Raw genomic sequence first — 18,488 nt, forward strand, 5'->3', positions numbered from 1 at the left:
AGTCCAACCCCCTTGCAAGGAGCAGATTTCAATTACGACTTTTTTTTTTCTTTTAAGAAAAACATCATTTTTCAAGAGAAAAGCTAACCAAAGAAATACAGCAACTGGTGCAATACCTGAAACAATTTTTCACTGTTGGATCAGTAATTGCAAAGCCACCGGTATCCCCTATGGGGATATACCCTTCCTACTGTGTGCAAATGGAGAAGACTGGCTGTAGGTCCTCCTTGCTCCAGGTGAAACCAGGGGCTGCATGGCCTAAGCCAGCGAAGGGATTCAGATGTGCAGGTGGCCATCTCCCTGGTCCCTGGTCCTACCAGGCAGTGGGAAAGCTGATGTGGATGCCAGCAGCATGCGAGCAAGGCTGCCACAGCTGTGCACCTGTGTGGTGACTGGGAGGAGAGCGTGGGGAAGGCAGGACAGCCGGGAAGGAGTGGACGAGCAGCAACTGAAGAGATAAGAGACTTAAGCAGCAGGCAAATTGGGCTGGCAGCAGGGCAGGGACAGGCTAAGCTATTTCTAAAATCCCTTTTTCCCTAGATCTGTTTCCAACAGGTGATGTGCAGGCGATACTGTAGGAAGGGCATCCCAGCTTTCACTGCCACCTCAGTTTTGCAGCCCTTCCCTACCCAGGGTAGCGTTCTGCGTGGGAGCCATGGCGTGGCATGGGCAGGATGGTGCCAGGCAGGACAAGTAAGGGTGAGTGCAGGACAGGGCTTTGCTTTGACCAGTTCCTATTTAATGGAGGAAGGAAACATCATCATGAGATGGTGTCCTGGGGCACAGGTGTCCACCTTGAGTGATAGCCGCCTGGACATCACTAGCCACAACCCCTCCTTGCCAAACTACCCACCTGGGGCTAAACCACAAGCACCCAAAATGCTGGGGCAGCTGTGCACCCTGCTCTGGGGGAAGGCCCCTGCCCCTCACTCGCAACCAAACCATCCCATGGCATCACTCACACCTCTGGGTCTCTTCTGTCTGTCTGTCTGTCCCTCCCTCCAGGGAAAGTCTCTGGCGAGCAAGCGCCTCACGGGCCTGATGCAGTCCTCCTGACAGCTTCAGCCGGCCACCCTGCGGGAGAAACACCCGGGACCGCCGCCACCAAGGACGGGGTGTTTTGGGGAGAGCGGGTCCCCATGGGGGAAAGAGCCTGAGGCAGCACAATCGGAGAGCCATGCAGCAGGGGATCGCTTCTCTTCACAGTTTACATCAACACTTTCCTACCTGTACAGCGTTGTAAGGATGCTGAGCTCCATGCAGGTACTTTGTTTCCGACCAGGGTTTGAAGGAGCGCTCTTCACCATACGCAGAAGGTCAACAAGGCAAGGGCTTGCTGTCTTGTTATTTAAGGAAACAGACACAACCACAACTTGGAGAAAGAGCTGAGAGAGATCCACACTTTTCCTTCATCTCTTCTCTCCCTGGCACAAACATGGCTGTAATAACTGGCACCACAATTCCACCTGCTCCCTTTCTTGTGGCCGTCTGGATCCAATAAAATATCTGCTGGAAGCTGCTTCTCCTTTTCAAAGAATCTCAAATGCATTTCTCCTGCAGATTCATTGACTTTAGCTTTGTTTTTCTTTCCCATGTCTTGCCTTTAAAGCAAAGAAAAAAAAAAGGCACTATTTAAGTTCATCACTCGCTGTCCTTCTAATAGCATGTAGCATGTCCAGAGATGACGGCCAGATCCTCAGCTGAGCTCAGGGGAGCGTGAATGATTTTCACCACCTGAGGATCTGCCCCATTGAGTCAGACTCTGATCTTGGTGCAAATCCTCTGATGCTGGCAGAATTGCTCTGCATGTACGTGTAGTGCAGATGTGATCAGACTCTGCCTGATGCTCAAGAGGTCATGTTTTAGATGTGTAAAGCACACACAAACACACACATGCGGTATTTAAAAGTGAGTTGCTTTATATTGTATTTGATTTTCTATTTATTTAAGGTTTTGCTTTTGCGTACTTAATCAATGATGGATGTTCAAGCTTGACTCCAAGTAGATGGAATTGAACCACTTTTAGAGGAGACTCCAACTCCAATTGCAGAGGGCCAAAACCTGCTCATGTGTGTACAGGGAAAGGCAACTCTGATGTGGGCAGGTGTCAAAATTCAGCCTACAGTGAGGAGGGAATTGGTGGAGATGGGACTGGCGGAGGCAGGGTGCGGACGGGCAGGGCACCCTTCCTGAACAGCAGCACACCCAGCTGTGGTATAAAGCTCAGATAACTGACTCCGCTGAGAGGCACCATCGTGAAAGTGAAACTGTACCACTTGTGGAAATGAGCTTCCACTAAACTCCTCTGACCTAGAGCCCATGAATACAACTGCAAGAGATGGCCCCGAAGCTTGTTTCAAACTGTTGGCAGCGTGGGGGTTAGGATAAGGACAGAACTAAAGTGATTTTAATTAAAAAACCCATGTATACTTGCTGCAGATAGGAAAATGGACTGCATTCACATACAGTATATTGCCTATATAAGAAAATGTCAAGAGTCAGTTGACTTAGTGCCACAAAACCTCCTGTATTTTGCAAGCAGTTCAGATCTGAAGCATATGTGAAAATAGACATTTCTTGGTCTCCGCTCATCCTAAGGCAAATTGGCTTTTTGTGCAGATGGTAGAAATTGCTATATGGCTACAAGTCTACATTCCTACCTAGGCAAAACCATCAAGCTAAGTAGACAGCTGGCTATCAACAATATTCACTTCTGAGGCAAGTATTATCTAATATCTAAGGCCTATGTATGCACAAAATCAGGCCAGCATAGTTTCTGTCAGAAAAAGGACCTTCTCTCTTTACCCATGAAATTTCTCATTTTGATACGTTGTTTTTCTGCCAGAAAACTCCTGTTATCAATTTTACCTAAGGTCCCTAGGACTCTCTAGACCTGCATGAATGTACAGCAGAATACTGAGTATGATATTTGTTCTTTACACACGCCTGTTCCCATAAACAGCCTGTTGTCTGAGGTCTTCAGATCCCATTTGTTCTACACATACATGACACACAAGTGAGTTCTAGGACTGCAGAACCATCGTGGATGTTCTCGTACATTCATGTGGTGTCCTGCCTCTGAAGGGGACACTTGATCCCCCCCAGTTTGTCACTTAGCTGTCCTTGCAGGGCCCACCCAGCCAAAGGTAACAGCGGGTCTTCACCCAACAGGCCAGATTGTCCATTCATGCACATTCACATGCGCCCCCTTAGGTTGTCTCTAGGAAAAGGCAGAGGCTGGCTCTTCTCAAAGTGTTGTTGATGGTGTTTTTATCTGTGTCAAACTCGCCATTGCCATGCGTCACTGGAGCTCTGTCATCCAACATCTGCTCACACTCCAAGTTATGCTACTGCCCATGCTGCCCAGCCTCTCAGCCGAGGCATTTCCCATGGGAGGTCTGTCCTGCAACCCACAAACTGGTCTGCAGAGCATTCCTGAGTGGGATGTATGCATAAAGCATGAAACTCTAGTGTGTAGCAAGAAGCAGAGACAGCAAAGTGTTACCAAGTGTCTCTGCTTTGCAGTGAGTTCCTGACACTGGTCTTCTTCAGGGGGGAAGGATGGGGTAGCTCCATGGAGGTATTCCTTGCTGTCCTGCAGCAGAGGGGCATGCATGGGCAGGACTGGAGGATACTGGCAGGTGCCCAGGAATTTGGGCTATGGTCTGTGCTGGGAGTGGCAATGCCAGACTTCAACTTGGAGATGTGCTGCTGCCCTGTGAGTGAAGCACTCTGCTCTGACTCTCCTGCTCCGTTCCTGCAGGATGGCTGTGCTGGCTACTGCAGTGTTCTGCCTGTGGGAAACATGCTGTGTTTGAACAGTTGAGTGCATGGAGGGAATTTTTACAGACACAGAGAGGATGCATATGGGTGTTCATCAGGGGGCCTGGATGCTGAACAGCTTGCCATTTAAATGCACACTCGTGCAAGCTAATCTGCTCAGTAATGGCTAGCTGAGCGGACAGAGCTGCGTATTCTCTGGAGAGAAGAAAGCTCTGCTCCTCATTTCCTGACTACATTTCTCTAAAACAAACATGAGAGTAGACAAGGTCTCCTCCTGGGAACATATATGAACTGCTCTTCACGTGTCTTTTACTTCACATATGATAGTACTAATATATAACTACTTCCACATGAGCCACATCCTTGAATTACTGCTTTTTACTGACATTGCTTATTCCAAGTGATGCTACTCTTGTACACTCACTAGTATCCCACTGAGTGTTGCAAGCAGTAATCTGCTGCTTTATAAGCATCCCATGTCTTCCAACTACCTCATCATCCTGAAGATGAGTTAGGAAATCAGCTTTCCACCTCTATTTATGTTCTAAATGGCATTGTTTCAAGGAAAGGCAGTCTGGAAAGCTTTTATGATGTCCACGCTGTGCAAGCTAGCTACAAAGCTTCCTGTCCTCACAGGGCTATGGCTGTAAAATATGGCTGTACACTGTTATTTGGATAATAAAGTATCCAGAGCATTTGTGGCTATTGTGGCGAAACGGCACCAGGACAAGCGCTGGGCAGGTTCGACAAGTCTGTGCAGACAGCATTAGGCTAAAGCAAACGGATTAATGGACTCTCAGTGTAACTCCACGCTAAGATCTCACAGAGTACTGTAATAAAATGGTAGCAGGGCAGCCATAAAAAGTGGCAGTAAGCTGACATAATAATACCAGGATAAATGTAGCAATAAGGTAACACAGGCCGCTGCAGTAAAGTAGCATTTTGATAATGCAGCAATAACACACAACAGGACGCTGCAGTAAATTAGTCTGGGGAATAAGGCAGTAATAACAGCGTGTGTGGACAAACAGCGGTACATTTGTACCAGGTACTGCAGCAATAAAGATAACACAAGGTGTCCTAGTAATAAGTTACTACAGTAACAGCAACACGATGCACTGTAAAGTTATATCAGGATGCTTCCACGCTGCGGTCAAATCCTACAAGAGTTGGTGGCAAGACAATGAAGACAAAATACGCCCCATTTCGGACTGAAAAACACGAGTCAGTTTTCTGCACGGTAACCCAAATTCTGGAATGATCTCAACAATACCAATCCTATCACTCCCCGCTTTCAAGGAAGCTGAGGCAAGAGCGTTCCCCCATCCAGTCTATTGGTCTGAAAATACAAAATTGACTCATTGTCTCTTCAGCCAAATTGTCACAGACTGTGGTGAAGGTCTTCACTTAGTCCTTACTCAGGTGAAACCCCGGTGATTTCGGTGAGTTCTTTGCCTTGGAAAGGATTTGGCTCTCATCTTCTGGCATGGGTGATGCTTTTAGTCTACAATTATTTCTGTTTTGGGGTGGGGGAAGGGGAACCCAGGTACAGAATATCTGACTGTACTGGTCTGTTTCCTGAAATACACAAATAAATTGAGCATCCTGGAAAAGTCGAAGCAATAAAGATCAAATCTGTTCTGTCTGTCATGCACGCATGCGCACGTGAATAATCCTCCTGGAAGCAGTGAGAGTCCTGGGTGCATCCATGGGCAGGGCTTGGCCTAACCCTGTTCTCAGTGCCTCCAGCTGAGTGACAGAAGCAGTGTGTCTTCTCAAGCTTTATTTTTTTTTATATTGTCTTCTTTCGTGCTTTGCCATATTTTGTTTAATTTAACCTCACCTCTGTATGAAATGTCCTTAGCAAGAATCAGTTTGCCATAAGACAGTATGCAGCACGATGGGCAAAGAATAGGTGTGTCTGTTTGCTGACTTTGTACCCTTCAGTGGAGGGCAAAGCATTCTGGAAAGTCACCAGCAACCACTATTACACTCAATAATCATCAGGCATAAGGGTTTAGGCAAAGCATCTATGTCAACAGCAAGGCTTGGATGCAGTGTGTGTGCTAGATAACAAGATGGTCTCCTGGGAAAAGGACATAAATAGGGCACCGCTGCGGACTCCCGACTAGCAGGAGCAGCTCACAGCTGGCTCTGGCTCCTTCATCTAGTCCCAATAGATAACGTATTTTCTGCCACATCTTTCTGACCCTTTGCACAACAGCTTTGCTATCTCTTTATGTGGCTTCCTCTGTCTCTAGCTGGCTATGCTCAGTTCAGGTTTTGAGCTGTGCCCTGATAGCCCTTGGCTGGGCTCTTGCCTTAAACTCCTGAGCTTGCTCTTATTGTGGTTTAATGATTAAGCAGGATTATTAAAGTAGAGCTCACAGTAGGGTAAGATAGGCTAGGTTATCATGATTTTTTTCATTTAAGCTGTGAGGAATTTTGCAGCTTCTCAACCCTGTTTATAACCTGAGACAGAGAACAAGCGAGGCGGCTGCTCAGCAGAACAGGGAGCTGGTGAACAATGTGCTATCTTCATGCCCATACGTGCTTTGAACTTACTGGTGAGGAGAAGTGCTTTGTAGTGAGAAAAGTAATCTCACGGCAGGAGAAAGTCAGACCTGATCAACTTTTTCATGTGATACAGATTTTGCTTTGCCAGCCCCTAGCATCTGCAAAGCTCGCAGCTAAGAGCCAGCAACCTTCTAATCCTGCTGCTAAGCATTTGGAAACAACCTTTTCAAAGTCTGTCTTTACACAGCAATGCTATTACTTGAAGCCTTTTAATGTGAATTTATGGCTATTGCCACAAGTGTCAGTGTGGTTGCCCTCTTGCATTTGCAATAGGAAACTGCGGATTCACCCCATGCAGAGGGTGGATGTTAGTAGGCAGAATTTAGGGAGCAATTTGCAGGCTTGGGGCTCAAATGAGTTGCACACGAAGGAGTCTAATGCTGTTTGAAGTGGTCAAAAATGACCAGGTCATCCACATGGGCCTGACAGCAATGACACAAGATTTAACAGTGCATTCCTGTCTGGGAACCCAGAAGATACCCTGAAACATCTTGTGTGGCAGAGGACAACTCTCTGTGGGCAATGGCATTGATCCCTGAATAGCGTTGTCAGCAGAGATACTAAATTGAGATTTTTCTCTTATCTTTGGGGACTTAAACCATGCCATCCTTCCATAAATAGCAGGTGACAGACAGCCCTAAGCAGCACTTTCTATGGGTGGACTGGGAAATTGGCATCTGGACTGGGATTTCAGGAGTGGTTGTTCCCTTTTGAATCCTTGTCAAGATTTCTCACGTCCATCCATGTGCAGTTTATTTCCGCATGCTGCATAGCTTCATAGCCCAGCACTGTGGGTGTCTGATTCTTGTCATAATTTAGCATGAGCCTGATGCCACGTGGATTAAGGCATACTAGATAAAAAATTCAAACGGTACTTTATAAAACATGTCATTTGCCCTAAAAGCATCTGGGATTCTGAAACGCCACACTCTGCTCTTCAGAGGTCATTTGGGGCCAAACACAGAAAAATGAGGCACTGTGGGATTTTTCCTCTACAAGGAAAAAAAATCTGAAGGGCCTCCTACTCCTGTAGTGTGATTGAAGGCATCCAGACCAGGGCAGCAAGTTCTGTCTGTGGGGACTTGCCCAACACCAGAGGCTCACCATTTCTCTCCAGGGTGATGTCCCTGTGCTGGCAGAGGGCAAGCCCTGAGGGACACATGGAGGGGAATCCCAAGGGGCCGTGGTGGCCATTGCACGATGAGCAGGAAGATGGGTGGAGGTGAGCTCCCAGAGGGTCGATGAGATCCGTGAATCTCTGCTGCACGGGACATGAAGCATCAGCCTCCAGTGCCACCCCATCATGTGCTGGTAAAACAGCTGGGGCAGAGGAGGTGGGATGAAGCGTCCCCTCGCATGAACTTGCTGTCAACCACCCTCCCAGCACAGTGGGAATGTGTTGCTGCCACTGAGCGTTTCTGGCTTCAGCATCGGCATGGAGGCCGCTAAGGATTTCAGCTTTGGACACTTGTGGGCAGGGCTGGGAGCCAGCTGGCCAGGGCTGGGGCGCAGCTGCGCCTGCTGCGAGAGAGCACCCGGGGGGCTGCTGTGGGGACCAGGGCCTGGCTGCCACTGCCTGCTCCACGGGGGGATTTAACCCTTCCTGAGGCACCTTCCAGCATTGCAAACACAGAAAACAAAGGCTTCAGTCTGAGCTTGAAAGCTCTGTCAAATGCCAGCGGGGTGTTGAAGCCACCTGGTTCCCCTCAGCCCATGTCCATGCTGCTGTCAGATACGCTCTCCTCTGTGACCCTCATCCCTTCCCCTGTGAAAGGCTCTACTCCCCCCAGATGAGCAGGGAAGCGCCCCGTCAGCGAGCTGGGTGAGCTGCCTCGCAGGAGAGCAAGACCTGTGGCTGACTGCTCCTCTCAGGTTTGAAAAGTCCCTGAGCTGAGAGCCGTTTGCAGCGCAAGCTCCCCTCTTCAGCAAGATCAGCCCAGTGGACACCTGCACCAGTGAAACTGCAGAGCTATGAGGCGCAACTGCCCCCGACCCCTCTCCGAGGGCTGGGCCGCTTCCCAGACCTGCCTGTGACCCCCCCACTGTGCCCAGCCGTGGCAGCTCAGGGCCACTGGGCTGAAAAGAGTTTCACGCTTTTGTCCTTCAGAGCATCTCTGTTTTCTGTGTGCCATTTGTGTCTGCAGGACTTGTAACCTTGCCTGGTTTTGAAGCAAGGGACCAGTACAGGCCAGGGAAACTGATACCTTCATTAACTAGACCCCCTGCATAGCACAGACGAGAGGCCATCTTTAATATCTTGGGAATCAGACTGAGAGAGTTGCCATGTGCAGCCCTTTCTCCTGCAGGACAGGCTTAATTGCTTTGTTTATTTACCTCCAAGCTATCCTGCAGCTCTGCTCATCAGAGCGTCATCGCTCCTCCGTGTGTCATGCTGCCAGCACACCGCATCGTTGTTACACCAGATCTTCCCCGCATCCCGTTGCTTCCACACCTGCGCTTCTCAGCTGCCTTTCCCCCTCGTCACTCTTCACTCTTGTTTTCTCTGACTCCCTCTTACAGAGGCTGGGCTGCGCAGCTCATGAAGGGGCTGTCAAACTGACATTTCCTGGCTTAAGCTGGCTGAAGAATCAGTCTCTTCACTAAAAGAAACTCTCCTCAAGGAGAGCCACATGCCAGGCTACTGAACTCTATATCTGCTGTGCAATTACAAAAACAGGGGAAGCGGGATGCATACATGGGTTTGGATTCACCCCTCTTTAATTGTCAGCCCCCCACAGCACAATTTGGCCTGTGAGCAGGACTGGCACATCCCGAGCTCAGACAGTGGCAGCACCTTGGCAAAAGCAAGTTTGCAGCAGCTGCCTGCACACTGTGTTCAGGACCACCTCGCTGTTCTGTCACCTCTGGGACAGCTGAAATGTCTGACACCATTTTCTATATGCGTGTCTATCAGTGCAGCTGCATATTTGTTTATATAGAGGGCAGCAGGGAAGGCCTCAAGTTCTTCCCTCAGTAGATGGCTGATACCAGATGTTAGATCCTCCATGCTGTGGCTCAGACAGATTTTGGGCACAATCTGGCCAATTCAAACTAAGTAGAACTTTCCACAGTCTAGAAAAAGCTTGTCTTGCCAGTACCAGAAAGGTCCCTCAGCCAGCTCTGCTCATACACATGCACATCCAGCACATGGGAAGACCCCCCTCTGTCTGTGCTCAGTGTGATGGATCATCTGCTGTGGGCCATCTGCAAACAGCAAGCCCTATCCTGTAGCCAAACTCCTGAGCTTCTACATGCCATGCACTTTGAGTAGGTAGCTATCCTACCCAAAATGGCTGTCCTCCTGTGATAAACTGCCTCTGGACACAGAGTGACTCTGCTGTGATGCTGAACTCCTCTGTTGCATCATGCTCCCCTTCTGCAAAACAGCCCTCCCAGCCAAAGCCAGGCAGAGCTTAGCTGCCTTCTGCTGTCCTTTAATTAAAGAGCTGTCAGAGCTTTACAGAAAGCAGCACAGCAAACCACAGGCTTCTAAAATGTGAAGCAATGGCAAGAGCAGTGCTAAAGCTACCTGCACCAAATAGGAAATTAAATTGGTTGTGTGGGCTTTCCCTTTCCCTTTCTCTTTCTCTTTCCTGGATGATATTCACCTGATGAATATGGTGGCAATTTTGCATCACTGTAACCATGGCTTGGGTATGACCTTTCAACTAATCTGCCAGGGCTTTGAGGTCTCTAATGGGTCACAGGAGTAATGTGCCCTGGCTGCAGGTGAAGTGACCCAGCTCAGTGTCGTCCTCTTGGCTCCCTGCCTGGCTGGCCGGCCATCACTGCAGCCCGCACTCGTGGGACCTGGCCTTCCCTCCCTGACTTTCTCTTCTAACCAAGCAAGCAGTTCCCAGAAAACAGTCAAGTTACTATATTAAGGTGATCCTGCCCTCAGTGTCTCTCTGTTTCTGGGGAGTCTTAAGCAAATCAAGTTGCAGAGTATACACAGAGCACCACAGTCTCCACATCAGATGAAAAGACAGTCCAAAAGGAGAGAGGGGGCAAGAGAGAAAGCTCAGTGTTTGCATTCATCTCTGACATGATGGATTCCCTCTTCCTGGAAGAAGCCTTGGCATAAATAAAGCCAGTAAAGGCTTTTGTGCAAGAACTCCCTTCACTACCAACAGTCATGAAGTCATAGATAATAAAAGACCTGGCAGCTCATCTTGCACTGCTCCCTGTAATCAGCAGGATTTTACCTCCCGAATATTCACCAAGGTTTCTTTATCTAGCATGCCTCTGAAATCTCCAGGGATGGGACCTTAGCAGATGCCCTCAGGAACACATTTTTCTGTACTTGAAGCATTCTTACTGCAAGGAAAAGACCAAACATCTGATGTACAATATAAAAAGCCATATCTGAGTAAGTTTAAAAACAGTGAGAGCCATCTGTAGGCCACAAATAGCAAAGGTGTTCAGCACTGTAGACATTGTAGATTTTTTTCCCCCGAGTACTTCCCTTCATGCATTTTTTTTGCATTGTCTTGAGTTTATTGCACTTTGCATCAACATTCACTCTCCATTGTGACGCAATATAGATATTCGTGGACTACCATGTCTCTTTTCAGCCTTATCCCCACTCAAACTCTAATGGCTGAGGTTCTCCTGTGCCAGTTTCTCAAAGATTGCTATTGACTTTTCTGCCTTTCTCTTTAAAAGATCACTCAGCAAAAACATAATAATGTGAAGACAGAAGGGCTGTGCTCATCCATACGGCACAATTACCCAGTCTTTTGCGTAAAGTGAGGCATCGCCCTGGCATCACGGTCTTCATGGCAAACTACATGCATGTGTCACACATGTTGTGGTGTAACATATTTGTTAGATCTATTTATTGCACATCTTTGACCACTTTACCTACCTTCATCCTATGCTGCCATCTGTTCTGTGGCTACCACCCCCCCATCCACTCTCCTGAGTACCTATGGAGTGCTGCCAGGAAAATGGTTCCTCCTTTTCTTGCCAAATTTGGAATTTCAGTTGCAAATTTACCCTAGCAAGAGTGCCAAGGGGAGACAAAGTCAATGCCAAACCCGCTCCAGCTTTCCTGTTGGGCACATTGTCAATTCTGTCACAGCAGCTGAAAAGGGGAGCTGCCTCCCATCAGAAAGGGGTCATGTCCAGCACTGCAAGAGGAATCAGCAGTTGTGCCCAGTCCAGGAAGAGCAGATCATCAAAGACTTTAAAACTGTAATATCTGTAGGATCAGAAAATAATTATATTATTGACACCCATGGCATTCTCAAAACCCTGTACATTTGTCCCCACAGAAATTAATGCACCTGGCTGCAGGTGCAGGCTGAAGGTTTTTTTGGAAAACAGTTCCAATGAAATGTGTTAAAACCACCTAGATCACCCCTGGAATAGTTTTTCCACAGAATGAGCTTGCGTAATACCCACAGGGCTTTTTTTTATTTGCATGTAATACAACCATCCTGCAGTCATGTTAGAGAGAGCTTTATACAACACTGTACCATCATACTTGGTCAATACATATATATGTTCAAGCAGATATTTCCGAAGTCAAGTAGGGCTTTCTATGCACAACTTCCCCCTAAAAATAAGGCAAATGTGTTTTTTCCTATAGTATGCCCTGCAGCTGCTCGTATCTGGAGATAATATGTGCTCCCCTCAGTGCTGCACTAGCACTGCAGCCAGGCATGAGACATTGCTGAGATTACCAGCCTGCTCCTGGTGACTCATCCCAGCTGAGCATTTGTGTGGGAGTGCACTTGAAGTGATCCAATTTACTTATTCCTCCGAAAGACCACAGGAGCACCCGCTGCCGCGGGGTCTCTGCAGGCAGTATGTACAGCAGAGGGGGCAGGGTTCGGCCTTGTTCAACGGGCTTCATCTCAGAGGCACAGAAGTAGGCGCTCCACTTAGGCTGATGGAAGATGCCCATGGGAGAGGAGGTTGAAAGGTCCCAGCGAGCCCCCTTCCCACTCTTTCTGTTCTCATCCCTGGAGTAAAGGACCCAGTCGATTGAGCTGGTGACTCAGAAAGTCCTTTGATCTTCCTGGCCTGCTGCCCTCCCACCATCTCAACTCCCCTGAGGCTGCTGAGCTCCTATGTGTGTAAATCTTGGCCATGAACTCCTGCCATTGGATAATGGCCTGGAAAACAGGATCATTTCTTTAAGATAGCACTTGCATCAGGGATGCAATTTATGATTGTCATGGAGGGGATACAACCATCCGCGCTAGGCTCTTTACCCCTACACAATAGTGATGATGATGGGAGACTTAAAAACGCAGGCAGAGCACAAGGTGTTACCCTCAGACGAGCTGAAGGCAACCTATCCTTGCCCTAGCCACATCCTGAGAGGTCACATACCAGGTGACACACCTGCCTCCAGGGCCGCTTGCACCTCACAGCACAGCTGCTTTGAGGTTTAACAGGGAACTTCAAAGCAGGGTGCAGGCTCTGTGTGGGCCCAGTGCAGGGGCGAATTCTCTCCCAACAGGAAGCATTTCTTTACCCCCTCGGCTAAACTGTAAATTTAAAAGCAAACACAAATCGCAACTGGCTGTTTTCAACATCACACGCCAAAGAAGTGTCAAGGTCTGTGATACCAAGCAGGAGTAGTGCCCAATATTAGAGATGGAAAATTAATTTCTATTAGCCTGTCATTCCTGGGCAAAGATGTCTTTGACGAATTCCATCTCTTCTTGTGTTAACAAATTGCCAGCAAGTATCTCCAAGATTTATTCACTATTTGAATATACTTGCCAAATATTTACTTGCCAGGGAGTTATTCCTGGGGAAATTCTTGATCTGCAGCTCATTCGCATGAGCTGCTACTGGCATTGGATACTGGAAATTCAAGGAGTTTTGCTTGGACATGCAGGTCATTGGTATTGTCTCCACCACCCAAAAATATGGATACAACTGTTGCAGTCAGGTTTGCTTAACTTTCCTCTGATATTTGTTTTAATTTGACTGTTTCCAGAAACATTCCTCTAAGTCAAATTCTAACCCAGACCATTCCTGGAAAGGAAGGGGGTGTGAGAACAGCCAAACCTAAATAATTGTTTATTTATCTGCTGAAAAACTGTAGTCAGTGTCATTCGCTGTGCTCTGGACACAGGGGATGTACAGGGTTGTATCCAGCTGCAGGGTAGATGCCTACAGTATTTAGGCAGCTAAAATTTCCATGAAAGTTGTTAGAGTCTCCTTGTTTGGGCAAAACCAGCAAAACTGTATTCTGGCCTTGCCACCCAGGTGGTTTTTCATTTGGACAGATAATAATCGTATCTTAGGGCTACTAGAAACAACCAATTCATAATTAAAAGGCTGCTGGTTTTAATGTACATAGGAAAGGTCTACCACTCACTTTAAAGGTATACAATAAATCAAACTGCATTTTCTTGCCACTGGCTAGCACTTTATTTCTCTGAGAGTTGGCACCTCTCCAAGTCTCAATTTTTAGGAGGCAAAGAGCAACTGTTGGCCCCCTGGACTTCGTGGAAGATGTGGTTGATTATTTCTGAAAAAAAAAACAAAACAAAAAAAAAAAAAAAAAAAACCAAAAAAACCCAAGCAGTTTCTTCTGTTAAAAACAATCAACATGTCAGTGATTTCAGTCAGTTCTTTCGTCTTATTCTACCCATGCATGCATCCATACATCCATCCTCTACTCAAACTTAGGACAGGCACTTTGGGAGGAAAAGGACCTCTTCTCCCAGCATCTTGATCAAGGCCGTGTTTTTCCTTAAGTTTCTCTGGAGTTAACTCCAAGTTTGTGTCTTAATCCATTTGTATGTCAGACTGAGAGCTATTTTGAAGCTATGTGCAAGTACTGCTCACATTTTACTAGAGCAGCCAAAATGAGCTGACTTTTGATATGTGATCAATGCCTGCTCCCATTTGTTACACCATTCATTAAAGGGACATAAGATACAGTTTTAATTAGCGTTATGCTGAACCAGCAGCTGAGCTTTTGACATTGCAATGAAGTTATGTTTCAAATAAAAAGCTGAGACCCATGGCCCTTCCCTGGCAGAGCTTCTGCTGGCTGACCTAGACCTGCTTGGTTCCCAGAAAGACATGACAAATCTTTTGGTTAGTACAGACCTGCAGCCCTACCCAACTTACCTAGTCAGCTGTGAACAGCCCAGCATATCCCTTTATCCTCCCTATAATTAGAAATTTATATGTTTTTTTTTGTCTTGGTCTCTAAAATATATATGTTGGCTGTAAACTAAGAGGGCTTTCACAGAGACTCCATCAGAAGGCCACCAGGGTACATGGCTGTCGCATGGTGGAGCTGGCTTGCTTGCAAATGCAGAGGATGCAGATGATACAGTTGATGATATTGCCTCACTGGCTGGAAAAATGAGAGTAGCAGAGCCAGTAGACCTAGAGTCTCCAGTTCTCCAAACCTAAAAAGTATGTAAGCAGACCCCTATCTCTCAGGGTGGACCTGAGCAGGTGGGGAAGTAGCAGTGGGATACCCTCACACACACACACAAAAAAAAGAAGTTAGGCAGCAGATAAAATGACAGAATTAATGGTGAATGACAAATGGTGAAGAATTTCCTTAGCAGTGCAGGCAACGTGTCTTCCTGAAGTTTCCCTTACCCTGGGCTTGTTGGAGGCCTCACTGCAGTTGCATGTTGCAGTGAGAATATGAATGGGCAGTGTCTCTATAGAGTATGCACATAGCCTCTATAGGCTCTTTCATGAGCTCTCCCCACCAAGGCACCGGCTTTCTCCTTCCTTGAGTGGGAGCCAACACTGGCCATTCCTGCTTTTTAACATATTGACCACTAGGTAGGACCAAAATGGCAAATTCTTCTCTTAATGCCAGTGAAGGTGCCACTCAGCCTCCATGTGAACTAGTCCCTGCCTGAAGATGGTGCTGCTCTCCATGGCTGCTTGGCTTTCCATCGGCTTCATTGGTGAGGCAATAGCTAGACTTCCTTGTTCTTGAGAATCAGTGCTCACAGGTACCTAGAAAACACCTGTGTGTTTGCAGAGCTTCCACAATGATGGCAGCTGCGCAGTCTGTTGTACCAGGGGAGGCATAGACATGTGTGATTCTCAGGTTAGCTCCCTAGTGATGGCACATGTAGTGACAACACTGTGTGTCTGCATACGTGAAAACAATTAAAACTCTTGTTTGGTTGGCATACACTGTGAAGCAGCATGATTTCAAAGAGGCTTTAACTAGAAATTTTTTAATTTGTTGGTTGCAATGCAACCAAATCCTTTCCTCAAGGTCTCTGTGAAGGCAGCAGGCACTGAACTTTCCTTTCCAAGCTTCCCTTTAAGAAGTAGTATATTTAATATTATTAAAACATCAGTATTTTAAAAGTTTCATTATTAAATGTTTTATGGTCTACCCTGTTTAGGTTTAATGGTGTATGTGAATAATTTCACTCACTGTGATCCAGTGTACTTGTTATTGTTCTTCCCAGAAAGAGCAACAGGTCGTAACTGGATCCTGTGCAGCTGGACAGTGTGTGTGTAGGTACCATCTCAGTACAGCTGATAGGAACGGTGGCCTTTGCATAACTTTCCTGTGCCATCTGTACAGTATCGGGCTGGTAGCAGAGGCAGCACTGGTACAGGAACGTACTCTGCAGTAACAAGCCAACAGCCTGGATTTGTCAGATTTATTAAATCAAAATTTTATTTAGGAGTCTGTGTCCTGCAATACAGAAAAATCCTAAAAAGAAGATTGTGATCATGGTTACTTTTGTATAAACAGAGCTTCAGCTGCACTGTAGACAATGGAGCAAAATTTGCTTTACCTGAGCATCCCAGAGCAGGTTGTTCATGAGAGGTGATCATAGGGTGGGTGCCTATGCTACCTGAACCTCCAGCCACCCAGCACAGACTGGCCTCTCCAAGTCCTGTCTCAGCATGTTCTCCCTTCCCTGTAGAAGTACTGCAAACAAAATCTGTTTATTTTTTCTGCGGTTGTCCTTAGGTTGGTCATTGTGTTTCTTCTTTTACAGCAGCACTCCACTTACTCCTGTTGGGATACTGAGGGACACAGATTTAAGGAGCTTCTCTGAACAAGCAGCACAGGTTTCCAAAGAGGTGCAGAGATCAATTAAATACTAAAGAAAAGTTCTGTCAGCGGCACTGCTTATGAAAAAAATTGTGCCAGATCTCATCACCTTTCACACCCCCCTCTCCAAATCACAAACACAAGATGGCAAATCATGTGAGAAGCTGTGCAGGAAAAAAATGACATTCAGGTGGTGGTCCAGATGGTGCCAATTTTGAGGGAGACATGTGAGTGCATAATAAAACCCTGCACGCTCCGAGGCGTGAAGGTCAGTCCACTGCCGCCAGCACAGGGGACCAGTGGCAGCCATGTGTGAGGCACTGGGGGAAGTCCAAGGCAATAGGTTCAGCAGGAAAACTTAACTGTAAAAACCATCTGATTTATGTTTCCTCACCCATTGCAGCAGCTAGTTTTTCATTGGCTTTCTCTTGCCTAAGGAGGCACTTTGCCTTGTTAGCACCTTTGTCCAGAGAAGAGAGCTCTTAGGTGGGGGTCAGCATAATGTTCCTGTCTCCTCATGGCAGCCTCGCAGGGCATCAGTTTGAAATCTGCACACACCCTAAATGCTTCATCCTTCCTTTCCCTCCTTCCCCTTCAAACATACTGCTTCTGTATTCCCACTCAAACTGCAGTGTGGGTCTTCTTCTGAGTGGGCCAGTGAGGAGCAATGCAGAAAAGGCATCTTTGGAGCTCACATCTAAGCAGAAACCCAGTTAAATGAGGAGTCAACATGGTACCAAACCAAGAGCCACCATTTCTGCAAAACCCTTGTGCATTAGGTAGGGCTGAATGTCCAGCAAGAAAGACAAGAAGCACCCAGGGAGATTAAAGGACTCTCTTCAGTGTGGGTGCCCACCTCACTGGGCCTCTGCCCACCCAACTGCTCTTGCAAATAGGTAACATGCATAGCCAAGTGACAAAATAAGGATGCTAACAACATTATTGTAAAAGAAAAAGTGAGAATTTGCTCATTGATATTTTTTTCTAGATTTATGCATGTATCTATTTTGAACATTTACAAATAACTTTTTTTGAGAACAACCACAACAACAATAATAATAATAATAGAAGCCTCTGTTTCTATACTCCATGTTTTTCCAGCATCAAACCTTGCAGTCCTCTGCAGATTTCCTGTAGCTTGTACTGCAGCCTTACAAATCTGTCAAATGTCAATTGGGTGCCTCCAGGGACAAGGCAAATATCTCATGCTTTTACAGGGAATCTTTTAGGTGCTATCATTGCTCCCAAGAACTATGTAGCAATTTTTTTTTTTCACTTGAGAGTGGGACATTCATGGTTTAAACATTCTTCTGCTGCAGAATGCAATGAAACAGAAATTCTGCCTAGTAATTCAGATTTAAGTTAGGAAAAAAATTGGCTTTCTTTTTGATCCAAGTGTTGGAATTGGGTAAAGGGAAATTATTTCATTCTACCTTTACTTTTTATTACATAATTCAATTTGACACTAACATAATTAAGAGAAAGCTGTTTAAGATGTGACATTAAAGATGATCAGAACTGAGCATTTCAAGTTGAAATGGCTTTTTTAATCAGGGGACTTTTTGTTTGTTTCCTGGTTTGTTTCACAAAAGTTTGTTATCAACTGTGTTGTCATCTTTCTGTGGAAAATTTCAGTTTAGACGAATTAAATTTCTGACTGGAAAAAAATCCCTTTCCACAGGAAAATGTCCATTTATCTCACTTGCTCCTTTAAAATTTTAACTTTATTTATCCTAATGACCTGTACAGCTTTTCAACTTATAATGAGACATTTCCATAAAAGCTGCTACTTCTTTCAATGTGTACAGATTATCTATGGCAACAGGTGCTCGAAATAAGGGAAAAAAACCCAGAAATATTATATTTTTTAAAAAGCAATATGTTATTGAAAAGATAAATAAAATCCTAAGCTAGTTTCACTGTAATGCTCGTGGTGTCTTTCCTGAGGCAAAAAACCCAATGTTGTGAAACTGGTCTTGACTATAGTTGCAGAATTTAATTAAGTTAATTTATTTAAGTTAATTTAAGTTATTTATTTAAGTTAATTAAGCCTTATTTTATGGGGTCAGGCCAAGGGGAGTGTTGGTATTTAAGTTGTATA

The sequence above is a fragment of the Chlamydotis macqueenii genome, chromosome 5 (genome assembly GCF_036417535.1).
Source record: "Chlamydotis macqueenii isolate bChlMac1 chromosome 5, bChlMac1.mat, whole genome shotgun sequence".
NCBI lineage: Eukaryota > Metazoa > Chordata > Aves > Otidiformes > Otididae > Chlamydotis > Chlamydotis macqueenii.